Raw genomic sequence first — 12,217 nt, 5'->3', positions numbered from 1 at the left:
CATGAGAGACAGATTTCTCCCCCACCCTTCAAACCTGGTTCTGTGGCTAGACGACAGAGAGGCATAAAGGACCAAACACCAATCTCTGGGCAGACTGACCACTCAGGAAGTGACCGATTCTACACCCTGTCTTAGGAGATGGGAGCTCAGTGGCCAGACCCACACCAGAGGAAGCCAAATGCACTCCAAATGCATTCCTAGAGAAAAAGGTGGGCCAGTGTTTGCGCCCTGTGACAGACTTTTCCTGGGGAGATTCAAGACACATGCACACACACATGCACACACACATGCACACACACATGCACACACACATGCACACACACATGCACACACACATGCACACACACATGCACACACACATGCACACACACATGCACACACACATGCACACCAACTCATGCCAGAGCGGGGAGCCCCCAACAAACCAAAGTAAAGCTACCATCAAAATCCAACTGGGTGAACTAGTAAGTTTTATTGGGGTTACTTACAGGAATATGGGTGAGGGGTCACTTACAGGAGCAGAAATGTCTCAAAGACAGCTGCCATCATCCATCATCAAAGCCCACCCCAGCACAGGTGACAGCTCATAAACCTGGGAACCTGGAGCACATGGCACAGCCTGCTGGCAGTTCGAAAGGCTGGAGAGTGTCCCTTTCAAGAGACTCTGGCCTAAACCTCTTGCAAGCAGCTCAGCTGGACTTCTGCTTCTTCCAGGAAGCTGTGCTGTATCAGATCTTCTTTGCAGCTTCACACATAGGACAGCGGATCTCAGCAGTCTTTCTTTACTTGTACTCTTGAGAGGGAGGAGCCTAGTGAATCTTATCAGTTTCAGGGATTTCCTAAAGCTGTTTAGTTGTAAGTTTCCGTAAGTTGTTTACTTTCTGTGCAAAGACGCTTTCCCTGAAGGAGGGAATGTTTCATTCTTAGAGGAAAGTGCTACACTAAAGTTGGTCAATAAGCTAAAATTTGGGCACGGTTTGTGGCAAAGCAGTGCTCAGAGGTCAAGGAACCAGTGTCACCATGGAGAAGCCGATGAGCAGAAAATAATAATAAGGCTGTATAATTTGACCTTGGCCTGTGGGGGTGGGCTGCTGAGCAGCCATGGAGCCAAGGTGGTCTTTCTGCCTTGCAGATACTATCTGCTCTCTGGGATTCCTCCAGGTACCCTGGTCCTCAGCCTTTCTGAAAATGTGCCCTTCTTGACACCAGGCAGACCCATTACAACCTGCCCTAAAGATGTCTGTTGCCTTTTGTTATTCCAAAGGAAGTTTATTCCCAAATAAAGTCTCAGCATCAGTCAAGAAGCCCCTCCTGGGAAGGGATACCATCGCGCCTAATGCTTGCGCTGCATAAAATGCGAAGGATCTTTCAGAGGATGTGGGCACATCCTCTGAGACTGAGCCTCCATGCAGGGAATGTGCTTATGGGCTCAGGTTAACTTGTTTTCTAGCTGCCCCTGAAGGTGGAGTATGATTCCTCGATTCCTTGGAGTCACCACAGGGCCCAGGATTGTGGGCTCCCTTGGTGGGAACCAGTACCAACCTTTACACTTCTGTGACATACATCACCAATCAGCAACAGCTTCATGGAGCATACAGCCTTGCCTGGACCCACACGCTTGTCCTCTGCTCTCTGAAATCCTTACCACAGCACTGAACCACAGAGGTGCAGCCTGGTGCCCATCCTGCCAAAGAAGGGACAGAGGGAAACGGTTCCCAGGGCTAATGAGTGTCAGGGCCGGGCTTCAAGCCCAGCTGAAGTCAGCGTCTCCAGAGACACAAATCCCACAGAGTAAGAATCTAGCTAGAGAACTGGCTCATGCTCATACCCAGGCTGGAAAGTCCCACCCTCAGCAGCGTTCAAGCCAGAGATGTTAAGGTGCTGTTCTTCCCACACACATCCAGGGACAGAGACGGTCTCCTGGGCATGGGCAGGAGGAGTTGGTTTCCTCTTCCTCCACCCTTGTGTTTTTCTCAGACCAACAGCTAATCGCGTGAGATCTGCCATGTTGGAGAGGTCCTGATGCTCTTCTGTCTGTAGACTGGAGTGTGGCCACTGTCTGGGCACTGTCCCAGTGACCGGGCAAGTTGGCACCTACAGTTTTCTCATCTTATTGAGGATGTGACTGGTCACGGGATGCCCTCAGCGCTGCCCTCTGAGTAGCACTCTGCAGGTCATTCCATCCGAAGGCTGGCAGAGCACTGAGGGTCTGCAGAGGCCAACAGGCAGCTTCCTGTGCTGCCTGCAATAAGACCTGATGCAGTGCCCTCTCCTCTGGGGTTCTGTTCTCATGAGCAGTTGGCCCAGCACTGTTGACTGAGGATAGTTTCCCATCCTTTCACCAGGGACAAGCCAGTGCAGCACTGTATCTAATGTGACCAGGCATGGAGCTTGCCTCTGTCCTGGAGGTCAGAGGTCAGTCAATCTGACAGAAGGAGACAGACAGACAGACACACACACACACACCAGAATGTGGCCACCTTTACAAAACACATGACGTGTGGTCTGACTGGGTGATGGCCTGCCCCTGTGCGTACATGAATCCCAGCATTAGAGAGCGAGGGAAGCCCCTCAGCCTTTCTCTGTACCCCTCCTCAGCATCTGCTTCTGTGGGAACAGCAGAAGTCAGTGCCAGGGCTTCCTGATGCCGCATCACCAAGCCAGCGCAGAGTGGACTCTGCCCTGTGGCGGCAGGACCAACCGTGGTCATGGGGGCAGGCCTTCGGCTTCCCCAGGTGCTGGCATTTTCATCTCCAAGGGTGGTCGGCTGTGGGTGAGGCAGGAAGGGCTGTGAGTGTGCAGATGAGCCCTCAGGACCTGGAAGGCAGCTAGACCACCAGGATTAGCTGGCTGCTGGTGTCTGGAGGGAGGCTGGGTAGAGCCTCAGCCTGGATTGCTGGGCAGACCACAGGGGACTGCAGGCTGCCCTGAAAATCGGGCAGTAAGTGCCTGAGCACCCTGAGTGGCCGTCGCCAAGGCTGGTGCTGGAAACTGACGTTGCTCTACAGGCAAGTCCACAGTGGTTTTGGCTTCCTGTGGGTCTTCAGCTAAGCTCCTGGAGGAACAAGGAAGCCTTGTCAGCGCAGCCCTGGGCTCACCTGAATGTCCACCCCCACCAGCTCCCTCTACCTTCCCACTCTATATCCTCCTCCCCGTCCTCACTTCCCCACTAGCCTCCCTTCCCACCTGACATATTATGACACCCCTCTCCCCACTCCTCTCCCAGTCCCCCTCCCATCCAGCCCCTACCTTCTCCTGGGCCCCACCCTCCGTCCCTTACTTCTGAATTGTCTAGAACAGTGGGCCAAGGTCTCCCTCCTCCTCACCCTCCTCCTCTCTCTCCATCTCCCCTTTCCACCCCATCACTTCCTCCTCAGCCCTCCCTCCCATATCTTCTCTCTCCGTGCCCTCTTTCTCCCTGTCCCCTCCCATCCTCTCTTCCGTGCCCTCCCCCATTCTTCCTCCCCATCTTTGCCTCGTCTCCTCACACTGCTGGGTATGCACCTTCTGTGCCTCTACTTCAGACCTCAGGACCTCCTGGACCCAGGCTACCCTTGCCTGTGCTCAGAAATAAATCCTGGGGCTTTCTTTCCACCCAGCCACCGGGGATGCTTGCTGTCTGTGGTCAGGGCCACTGCAAAAGGCCACCCAGATTCTGTGGCGACCACCAAGGCCTCCCTCCCAGGTGAAACCCACTTCCTGCCCAGACTGCCACTCTATCGCGGCGGCTTAGGAGTATCCCTTCCAGAGTTTATCCTTCAGATCCTTAGACCCACCGCCAACCTCAGAGCCCCGCCCAGACCAGTACCTCCCTGACCTCCATGGTAGCCACCGGACCCATGTGCTGCCGCCCACCTTCACCTTGACTCTCCCAGAGGTGCTTCCCACAAGAGGGACCACCAAGATGGGAACTCGGTGGTTGGGAACTCACACGCACGAAGGGTGTGGTGGGTGGGGCTCCACACCCATCTCCAACACAGCAACACAGCAAAGCTGCATCTCCCCAGGGCACTCAAACCCATATCCCCAGCTCTCCGAACACAGACCCCCTCAGGAGCAGGAGGTCACCAAGGCAGGTCCTACCTGCTCATGATTTAGCTTTCAGACTCCCACCAACCGCTGCTAATGCCTGGTGACTGACCTGAACAGTTTAGCAACTCGGAGTCAGATTCCTCAGCATATCTGTGAGGGGAAACTCTATCCACTCTCCACATGCCCAGCCTCGTCCCCCAGCAGCTGCATGGGAGAGGAAACATGGTCCCTTTGAAGCTGCGAGGCACTCAGACCCTGCCACTGTACAAAGGTACAGCTGAGCGGGACAAAAAAGCCCTGGTTGGGGGTTTGTGGGTGTAGGGGGCCGTGCACATCTCCAGGAGAATCTGTCCGGAAGCCACAGGCTAATGTGGAGGGTGGCGGGTGCCTGCGGCAGCACCTCGGCCTTGGGAAGCAGATGTGCTTCTAGTTTTGATCCTGAAGACACAGAAAAGAGATGCTAAGAAAATGTGGCCTCTGAGCAGCTGTGGAGCTCCTGCCTCTGCCTTCTCCCCGGAGGCTGCCAACTCCACCGCTGGCACTGTTGCTGTGGCTGTTGCTGTTTTCCAGGAAGGTAAGGAGGCCTCGCTGGTGTCCCAGACACTTGAAACAATAGGGATACACTTGTATTCGTGGAGCTAAAGGAGACAGAAGGCAGAGCCAAATGGCTGAGAAGATGGTTCAGAAAGGACCTGAAGGCGAGCCTCAGCCCTGAGTGGGGTCCCTGAGGAAAAAGCTGGGCACAGCGGTGTGGGCTTCTGCGGAGGCAGGTGCAGGAAGATCGTGGGACTCACCTGCCTGCCCACCTACACTAGTCAGCTAACTCAATGGAAAGCAAGAACTCCTGTCTCAAAACACACAAAGTTGGGGTGACTTCAGGAACACGGTTGGATCTCTGACCTACAGACACACAATCACACACACAAGTGCACATGAAGAAAAAAAATAAATGAAAAGAATGTGGTGCCCAAGAACCCACTTCCTGCCACCTTGGAGCCCACTTCCTGCCACCTTGGAGCACATTTCCTGACACCTTGGAGTTCACTTCCTGCCACTGGAGCTTACTTCCTATCAGCAGTGTGCCTGTGGTGGCATTCCTACTCCCCAGATGTTAGAAGGTTATCTGTTCAATGGCTCTGAACATGTCACCCTCTATCAACGCCCTGGATTCTGACACATCAGGCATTGAGGCCAGCAGAAGTGGTGGCTTCTCCCTGGCTCTGGGGTTCACGATGAGGGACCAGGAACAGAAGGAAGGCCCACTCCCTCAGTGGCCTCGAGATCCGTGCCAACTATCCGATTCATACAGCACATGTCACCTGCGGCCTCCCCTTTGGCCTCTACTTCCTCATAAGGTGGCCTTTGGGTTTCCACAACAGGCCCGAGTGGCCCCTTCCGAGACATCATATCCAGACAGCCTCAAAGGCACAGTGGAGCTATGGTGATGGAGCAGCCCTCCCCGTTTTCAGAGAGGGTAGAAATGCATCCATAAAGTGACTGTCTTTGAGAAACAGTCGACCACAGTGACGGACAAGCAGGACCCTGTGCCCCTCCTGCCCACACAACTCTGCTGTCATGCTTCTCTGGCCCTTCTTGCTTTCTCTCCCATGTCTACCCGTAAGTGAAGATCACATTCCTGAGGTGACCATGCCCAGGGAAGAGCGTCTCCCCTGGGCTATCTCCTGAGGCTGCTTTCACATGTTCTATAAGAGTCACATCCAGATTTTTTTCATTTTTATTTTATTTTTATTCATTACAATTTATTCACTTTGTATCCCAGCTGTAGCCCCCTTCCTCATCCCCTCCCAATCCCACCCTCCCTCCCTCTTCTTTCCTATGCCCCTCCCCCAGTCCACAGATAGGGGAGGTCCTCCTCCCCTTCCCTCTGACCCTAGTCTATCAGGGCTATCTGCATTGTCTTCCTCTGTGGATTGATATGGCTGTTCCCCCTTCAGGAGAAGGTGATCAAAAAGCCAGCCCATGAGTTTATGTCAAAAATGGCCCCTGTACCTATTACTGGGAAACCCTCTTGGATACTGAGCTGCCATGGGCTACATCTGTGCAGCGGTTCTAGGTTATCTCCATGAATGGGGATATAATCTAGAATGGGGAGAATTCACCTATGGCTTCAAGGTGGCCTCTGAGTTATGGCTGAACTCTCCCTCTCTGCTAACAGCTCCTTGCAGTAAGTTGAGATTCCTCCTCAGAGCAGGCAGTAGGCAATTGCTGGCACATCGTTTCCCCGTGCTCAAATGAGGAGGTGTCCATCAGCTGTCAGCTGCCTGCTGTGCCCGTCCCTGCCATGTGGCACCCCGCCCTGGGTGACTCCTCTACAGTCATACCATGTGGCCAAAGCCACTCCCTGGGACCACACTCTGTCTGGCCAGACGCCCCAGCAGTCACTGCCCGGGAAGGCTGGGCCTCAGGTGCGTGGCCCGCCGTGATCTCAGCCTGAGCCGCCCCTGTGTGAGGTTCCACGCATAATGAGCGTGGCTCAGCAGTTTCCCCAGCACCAGGCCCAGGTGACGAGTCTGTTCTGTCTACCCACTAATTGCCATTTTCACTGAGCTCTGTCTGGCCGCAACTCCAAAATTCCATTCTAACAGGCTGCAGCGGCGTGTCCCCAAGCTGGGAGTCATTCCTCACTGTCGGTCAGTGTTTGAGATCAGGTAACACAGACACATAGATCAAGGTGGTTCACGGGCCTCGGGAATGGTGACGTCAGAGCCCTGCTGCTGCTTGGCCACTGGTCCGTGGACCTTTGTCTCATGCAGTGTAGACAGCCCAGGGGATGAGTGGTTGGTGCGTGGGAGACAAGACTGTGGGTACACAGATGCCTACGTGGTTTTCCTCTCCTGAGTGTGAGGGAGTCGGCAGGACCCAAGGCTGACAGTGTAGTCCAAGGAAGGACGGATGGCTCTTTCCTGGTGGATTCCCGCTTGCCTCAGAGCCCCCACGTGGGGCAGCCTGCTGCCGGAGCCACCCAGGAAGCATTAATCAGCTCCGCAGGATGCCTCCGAGGACACACTGTACTGCGAGGAGAAAGCTTTGAACTTCAGCTGCCACAGCTGGAGAAACTTGATAGCGGGAAGCAATAAACAGCCACCGAAGGGAGGTCATTGGCTCCGGGTGGGAGTGCTCTTCAGCAGACGGAAACGGAAGCACTGGCACCTAGCCATTTTTCTGCCTGCACCACCAGCTTCTGGGGTGGGCAAGGAGCAGAGCTCTGGGGCCAGGAATCCAAGCACTCTGCTCCTTAGAGGACCTAGCCGTGATGTGACTGGCTCTTCTCTCAGGAAGTGACACCCCACTCAGAGGCAGGTTTCGGAAAAGGGCATTCTGGGGCTAGAGACCAAGGAGGGAGCTTGTGGAATCCCCAGTTCACCTGACTCAGCTCCCTTGAGAGTGCTCAGAGGGAGCAAGTCATTGAGCTGAGGCCTATGCCTCAGTGGTCTACTAAGTGCTCTGTGGCTTTGGAGCAGCTGACATCCTGCTCTGTGGGCAGGGCCTTCCCAGAGCCTTCCTTAAGGTAAAGCCCTCCAAGTGCCAGGATGGAGGCAAACAGAAGCAAGCCCTGCCTTCCACCGTCCGCAAGAGTAGAAGATAAAGCAAAGGAAAGTGAAGAAAGCTCTGGGGCTGTGTGGAAGCAGCTCTGCAGGAAGAAGGGAGACTCCACTGGGGACAGTCAAGTCCATGCAGAACTCTGTGACAAGTAGCACAAGTCCCTCCCTGGCCCTAAACTTGGGCTCACCAGCAACCCACAGAAGACTCTCTGTGACAGTGCCTTTGTGTGTTTATTGTCAGGATGAACCTGGACGGACTCAAAGTAACTCTACAAAAGGTATTTCAAAGGCACGATTCGACCAAGGTCCCCCAGACAAGGGCGTGTCCTCTCATCCAGGATCCCATGCCATCTGGGTCCCTGGAGAACATGCCAAGGGCCTGGGGAGAGGGCTCAGTCAGTGAAGTCTCCATCTTGCAAGCTGGATGCCTATTAGCCGGGTAAAGAGCAGGGCATGGTGCCACAAACCTGTGATCCCACCGCCAAGAAGGCTGACACGGGTGGGTCCCTGGCTTTTCCCGGCCCAGCACATTAGCCTAATAGGCAAGCTTCAGGTCAGTCAGAGAGCCTGTCTCAAAAGTAGCGGAAACACCCAAGGTTGACCTCTGCATGTGTGTGTGAGCTCCACACATCTGTATACACCTGTGAACCCACAGCAAACACACAAAGCGGTAAAATTTAAAAAAAAAAAAAGAAAGGAAAGGGGAGGATACCATTTCATGATCACACATGGTCACACAGACACCGAAGGCACCAGGTGTAGCACCAACGTTAGCCACGTGGGCCATCAGCAAAGGCTCCCTTACCAGACTGCTCTGTGTCAGATTCGGGATCCGAACTCAGGTGCCCTCAGGCCACCTGCACTGTGACAAGTGGGCTGCAAGGCCAAGTTCTCACAAGGTCTCCAGCTTGCTCATGTGTAGGAGTGACACACAATGTGCCGTGTTTCTGTCACAGCATGGCATACAAGATCTAGACAGCGAAGTCTCAGAGAGTTTCAAATAAGAAGCTTCTTGGTCGCTGGGATTTGTTGCCGTCCTGGCTCACTAATGTGACCAGCCCAGGAAGCTAAGCTGAGTGTGGAGTGTCCAGTTTCCCCCGGAATGTCCTATGAACCTGTGGCTGGTTGGATCGACGGCCATGCTGAGCACAGCCGCCACCCACCTCCCCTCCCTCTCTCCTCCCACACAATCCCCATGGGCTGGCTGCTAAGCTCAGTGCTCCTACCTTCGACCACATCGTTGGCCATTCTGGCATGAGTGGGTCTTTTCTTGAGCGTGTGTGTGTGTGTGTGTGTGTGTGTGTGTAACATGCATGTTTGTGTGTGTACATGTGTATTATGGAAGCCAGATGAAAGGTGTGCGCACACACCTTTATGGTGTGTGTATATGTGTAAGGGTGTGCACATACACCTGCATGGACCAGCTTGGGAGGACAGGGGTTGACACTGGGCATCTTCCCCATCACTTTCTATTGCAGTTTTTGAGGCTGAGTCTCTTGCTGATCCCCGAACTCCCTGGTTCTGGCTAATCTTGCTGCCCACCCTCGTACCCCACCCGCTGCCCTGGAGAGCCCTTGACTCTGCCTCCCAGACCCTGGAATTTCAGGGTACCAAAACCATGAAGTTTTTGGGGTCCAAGCCTGTCCCCACACTTACATAGCAAGTGTTTTAGCCACTGAGCCATTTGTTTTTTTATTGAATTTTTTCCCCCACAGAACTTTTCACTGACTTGGACCTCACAAAATAGGCTAGGCTGGCTGACCAGTGGGGTCCAGGGTCCACCTCTCTCTGCCTCCCTAGTGCTGGGATTTCCAACCACACCCAGATCGAACTCGGGTCCCCATGCTCATATTGGGCAGGAATATATGCAGGGCATGTGCTTGGGGAGGAGGCAGATTTGGGGAAGGGGCAGGTGGTTGGCTCAGTCTTTTCTGCCCCCAGTTTCCTGGGCTCCTATTAACATCCTCAGCAACTGCTGTGGGTGGGTAAGGCTGGTCCCAAACAAGATTCAGGCTGAGACTGATTCCCAGTAGAACAGTTCAGGATGGTGGACCCTTTGAGAGACGATGGGGGTTAAGGGGTCCACTCTCAGACAGGGTGGATGGCTTTTCCTGGGTGTCATCCCTTCTCTCCAGACACATTGAACGGGGTGTGCAGGGGCAGACCAGGCAGCTTTGAGAGTCTGTGCTTACAAACCAAGCTGGGACTCTCACTAGCTCTTTAGTTCCTTCCTCCTTCTCCCTCTCTGAGCTCTCTCAGCACGTGGTTTAATCTGCCAAGTGGTCCCCATCAGAAGCTGACCCTGCTGCCCTGTCTGTGAGCCTCCAGAACCATAAGCCACTATAAACCTTTCACTTATAAAATGCTCAGCCTGAAGCATTTTCTTAGGGCACCAGAAAACTGACTAAGTGATGAATGGGAAACCCACAGCTGTTCAGTAATGATCTCTCTCTCTCTCTCTCACACACACACACATACACACACACACACCATTGTTCACGGAGGGTCAGTTGGAACTTAGCTGAAGGTGTAACTCCACTAGGCTAGCATTCTACTCTTCCAATCACACATATTGAAACAAAACTTAGATCAGCCAAACATCTCTGACCCTCAGTTTCCTTATTCATCAAATATATTTAGGAAGAATGCCTATGGCCCTGAGCAGTTGGTGACCCAGAGGTCATGACCTTCGGGGTGGGTCAGCAGCATTCTGCAGGTTCAATAATCACTCTCCTTTGGACACATTTTTTTCTGATGTAAACTGGGTATGAGTTTAAGGAAACATTGACTCAGAAGCCACTGACAGGCACTTTCCCCAGGGACCTGACCCCTTTGGAGCTTCCCATACTCACCTCATGCCCCCCAAAACATGATGCAACCATGGGAAACTGAGTGGCTTGCCGGTCACATGAAGGTCCCCGATGCCAGCACAAAGGTCTCTGAACTAGGTCACTGCAGCCACAGGATCTGGTTTTCCAAGAAGAAGCCATCCGGGCAGCAGGGGTAAACACCAGAGAATGGAAACAGGCAGGAGCTTGTCAGTGTTTTCCCACAGGAGAGACAAGCTGCAAGACTTGGGGTGCCAAGCTAAGCAGACACACAAGCAACCTGCTCCGGCACGCCCCCATCTCTTTAGCACAGCCCAGGGGAGTGAGTGAGAAGAGGAACAAAAGCTCCAGCGTTCCCTCAGCCTCTGTCCAACGTGAAGCCTTGGCTGCAGAGGCATCTCAGGACAGCCCAGCCTCGGGGCAATGGAGGTGGCAGGCAGGGTGGAAGAGTGGGAAGGGGAGAAAGCAAGCACTAATCCGCTATGAAGCAGGGTAGGCACATCTCTGGTCTTCTTGGATCATCTTTTCCAAAACTTGAAAACAATGCCACACAAAGCCTGGGGTTGCTACTGCTGCAGACGTCTGGGTTTGATTTCCACCACGTTTCTAATGCAACATCAAAGCGCTGACACTGACCTTGCTAGTCCTCCCGGGAGAGGGTGAGCACCACACACGTTCAGGCACACAGCCAGACGCGACTAGAGACAGCATCCTGCTGTCTGCTCCTGCCTGGTCCTCCCTCCTGAGCTCCCAGAGACTCTGTCCTCTGGAAGGGCATCCAGGACACCCTTCAGCCTCACAGACGTACCCTCCTGCAGTCCCAGCTCTTTGGAGCAAAGCGGCTTCGTGACTGATTGAAAGCGGCACATGAAACAGCTTCTTCAAAGGGAGAGGGTGTCTCTAATGAGCTTTTGAAAGAAGCACGGCCTCACCCCACAGAAAGAGACGTGCAGCGGCCACCCAGGCTCTGCAGACAGGCTGCACTCAGAGCCACAGCCCCTGTGCTGCCGGTTGGTGGCAGGAATTCTCAGAGGCAGTCCGTCCACCTAGCGCCACACTCAGAGTCCACAGAGAGCAAGAACAGCTGCTATCGGAACTAAGTGCATGTTGGCCCCAGCTCCACTATAACTTCCTCCTTTCGGCTCAGTAGTTCTGGCTGTCAGGGTTTGTGCATACATGTGTGCAAGCTTGTGGAAGCAGGCATATGCACATTTACACACATCTGCACATGGAGTCCAAAAGTGTCCTTCTTCAGGCATCGTTCATCCTGTTTTGTAAGACAAAGTCTTCGTGCTGGTCTTTGTTTGCTTGTCTGCATTTTGTTTTGTTTGGTCAACTTAACACAAACTAGAGTCATGTGGGGAGAAAGAGCCTCAGCTGAGAAACTGCCTCCGCTGGCCTGGCCTGTGGGCAAGTCTGTGGGGGCATTTCTTTGACCTGAAGATTAAGGAGGGAGGGCCCCGCTCATTGCGGGCAGTGCCATCATTTTGGGGTGGGGGAGGGATTAGGTTGTATAGAGAAAGAAAACTGAACAAGCCCTGAAAAGTAAGCCAGTAAGCAGCGTTCCTCTGCTGTTACTGCGTCAAGGTCCTGCCTTGAGTTCCTGCTCTGGCTTTCCCTAGATGATGGACAGTTACCTGTAAGCCAGATAAAAACCCCTTCCTAGCTGCTTTTGGTCCTCGTGTTATCACAGCAGCAGAAACTAAATTAGAGCAGTCTGTCACTGGCCTTGACTCGCGGAGGAGGCTGTGCTGGGGGCTGTGCCGGGCGACCGACAAGACCACTACTGCCTCC

At 53.8% G+C, this 12,217-nt stretch overlaps 1 long non-coding RNA gene across 1 annotated transcript; it reads right to left on the bottom strand.

Annotated features, from left to right (window-relative positions):
* Window positions 1–460: 460 nt before the first annotated feature.
* Window positions 461–11,335, bottom strand: LOC132649217 (uncharacterized). The gene is made up of 3 exons (XR_009587659.1): window positions 11,060–11,335; window positions 10,448–10,562; window positions 461–3,055 (listed from the first exon to the last, which is right to left on the bottom strand). It is a non-coding gene; the product is annotated as an uncharacterized LOC132649217 (long non-coding RNA).
* Between the last annotated feature and the right edge of the window lie 882 nt (window positions 11,336–12,217).

The sequence above is a fragment of the Meriones unguiculatus genome, chromosome 19, assembly GCF_030254825.1.
Source record: "Meriones unguiculatus strain TT.TT164.6M chromosome 19, Bangor_MerUng_6.1, whole genome shotgun sequence".
Classification (NCBI taxonomy): Eukaryota; Metazoa; Chordata; class Mammalia; order Rodentia; family Muridae; genus Meriones; species Meriones unguiculatus.
This window is presented reverse-complemented; position numbering and strand designations above follow the sequence as displayed.